Below are 3386 nucleotides of genomic sequence, written 5' to 3' on the forward strand. Positions count from 1 at the left end.
TGCACCATACTGCTAATAAAGTGTAAATTATTCACTGACAGAAAAGCAGACTTTTTTCTTTTTCACAGATAGGAGAGTGGTCCAGAAGGGAGATAAGTCTCTTGGAGACATTAATAATTTTTCAGTCTGACAGAAGTGTGAATTGCTCCTTCACCCATGGAATGTTTCAAAGCTTATTACAGACCTCTGTTAATGATAAATATTTTCTCACACTTCTCATCAAGAATGCATATATTTTTTGTTCAGTTTTTACAAGCAACATTTTATTTTGAATTTAAAAGACAGTAAATGCATACTGATAGTTTATTTATGGTTAGACAGTTTACACTTCATAGACTGTATATGGATAGCTTGAAAGTAAAATGTAGAAACACACATTTTAAATGATTTAAGTTATATTTTCAATTGGTTTGTGCAATACACAATTCAGGAAAAAAGACAAAAAAGTCTATGGAAGTAATAAAATATTGTGAGAGCAAATGTATTTACATCTAGTATAAGGCACTATGCTGTCATTTGGAAGAGTTTGCCATTACTGTCTATTGAGCCAAAGAATTTTAAAAATAGCTCTGAATTCGACAGGCTAGACAACACTGAAGCTCGATGCTGTGGAAGACTTGACAGTTCAATCTAAAGCAGTGATAAAAGCTAGTCAGCACTTAAGACTCAAATGCTTGTAACTGGCATTAATGAGATGTTCTTCCACAAGAAAATTTTGTCTAGCTCCTCAATCATTAAATGTGCTATATTGTCTAAGATTCACATAAATAACCTAGATCTGTCTCAAGACATTACACATGAAAAAAACTGCACTTTTCCCATCACTTCCTGGAATTATTTCAATCATTCAGATGGATGCAGAGGTAAAAAGCTTCCATGTCAGGCATGACAATAGACCAAAGAGTCATTTTTATTCTCTAGCATCTTAATATGTGGGCACATATTTTACATAGAAAAGAATTTTAACTCTTCATACTCAGTTCTACTTATACTTAAATATTTAAAATCTTGTTGAATTGCACTAGGGGTTTAGTTTATATTATTTTAGTTATCTCATTAGGGATGTTTCCTGCTATATGCAAATTTCTAAATCCAAAATACTAACAATTTTGTTGGAAGCAATTGTTTAGAACATTGTTGCAAGTTTTCCCTTCACTGGAACTAGTGGGCTAGTGTTGCATAAAATGAGATCCATGAAAACATGGTTTGTCAAGATTGGAGTGCAGGACTCGAGTGGCCTGCACAGAGCCTTTACTGTTCATTTAACACGTTTGGTAGAACATAAAATCTGAAAAATCTCTCAAGCCTCGACACCAGACATCAACGCCTGACCTCATTAATGCTCTTGTGACCAAATGGACAAATGCCCATAGCCTTCCTAAAAGAGTGGGGTTTATAATTACTAATCTGGAATTGGATGTTCAGCAAGCACATATGGGTGTGAAGAGCAGGTGTTTATACTGTATATAGTGTATACAGTAATCTAATCTCTCGCATATAGTGTATAATTACAGATTTCCTACTTTTAATACTGAGAAGACCAAGCCAGTTGAGTATGACAAACTTATACCATCAATCCATTAATAAGCCTGCATAAGCTTTTTATAACATTTTATTACATACAGTTATTTTACATAAATAAAAACACAGTTAAAGAGTGCCTTTTAAGTAATCCTTAAAGTAACATGTAATTCCTGGCTACGATCTACACTTCTCTTCTTCTCTTAAAGCTTTTATCACTGCTTGACTGTCTTTACAACATGACATTACCAAATGCTGAACATATTCTATGTACTAATTTATTTTTTTTGCACTGCTGTTTAGCTGGATGTTCTACTTCTAGGGCATGTTTAATAAGATAAATGGTCAATGATTTAGCCATTTATGGGCTTAGCAGATGGTGACTATCATGCCTTCCTCAAAACATATATCTTCCAGAAACTTGTTTTTCAAATGCAAAGAAGAAATGGATGTAATACTAAAAACATTATGGCACACATTTATCACAGAATTAAATTTCCTCTTAAAGCAGTATTTTAAAACATTACTCCCCATATTATCTCAATTTCTCTGGCCCAGAACATGCAACCTTTGTATTAAACGCCAAGTATTGCTGTTTTATGGTAATTTGAAGGTTTTCCAAAATTTGAAACAAACAATGGCTTTAGAAAAATTGGGATTATTCCCTGATATGAACATGTGAAAGTAAGTAACAGTAACTACCTAGTAAAAAAAGGAGATCATTTAGGCAATAAGTATATCAAATCCTTTATCAACTGAGGGCTAATTTTATGTACATAAAGTTAACTGGTCTTAATTTTTACATAAACACTGAACACTTTATAAAGGACACCTGAACACCTGTATACTTACTGATCCATGCAGTTATCTGATCAGTCAATCATATGTCAGCCGTGCATTGTTTACAAATCATGCAGATGCATGTCATTAGCTTTATTGTTTTAATCAACCATAAGAATGGGGATAATGTGATCATTTTGACCATGGCATGGCTGTTGGTGCAATGATTTGAGTATTTCTAGAACCGCTGAACTTCTGGTAGTTTCATGCACAAAAGTCTCTAGAGTTTACCCACAATGGTACAATAAAGTAAATATATACAGCAAGATGCAGTTACTCTATGGGGAATTTTTTTTATTTGTGAGGTAACAGAGAATGGCCAGACTGGTTACTCAGATAACCAACCTGTACAATTGTGGTGAGCAGAAAAGCATCTCACAATGCACAGCATTTCATACTTTAGGTGGGATTCAACAGCAGAAGACCAAGTCAGTTTCATTACTGTCAGCCCAAAACAAAAAGCTGAGGCTGCATTGGGCACAGACTCACCAAAACTGAACAGATAAAGACTAGAAAAATGTAACCGGTAGATACTGGAGAATGGGAGATGCATGTAAGTGCACCTGAAAAAAAATCTGAAGTAATTGGATGATGCAATCATGTTAGCATAGACTAGAATCTCAATGGATTGTGGAATTCATGCAATGAAGAACTGAGGAAGTTTTGAGACCAACGGGAGGCCCTTCAAAATATTAGTATATTGTACTTAATGAAGTGTTCATATTTTGCAGTGCAGTCTGCATTAAACTCCTGAACAATAAAGTGGTTAGTGCATGTGCTTTTACAAACTCTACCAACATAATTACTTAAATAAGTGGAATCATCAGTCATGTGCAACATGCAAAACAACAGCTAATTTAATTCTAGCAAAGTTTTTACTTATCCTTTTAATTTTTACTTGTGCTAAATGATAGATGTGCACCCCAGTGCACCAGAACGGCTCTTTAAAACGAAACGGGTCATGGCAGAATTCATGTCACTGTGCAAGGAAAGAAATAAAAAAAAAAAAAATTTAGATTTGAAGA

The sequence above is a fragment of the Tachysurus fulvidraco genome, chromosome 5 (assembly GCF_022655615.1).
Source record: "Tachysurus fulvidraco isolate hzauxx_2018 chromosome 5, HZAU_PFXX_2.0, whole genome shotgun sequence".
In the NCBI taxonomy this organism is placed as follows: domain Eukaryota; kingdom Metazoa; phylum Chordata; class Actinopteri; order Siluriformes; family Bagridae; genus Tachysurus; species Tachysurus fulvidraco.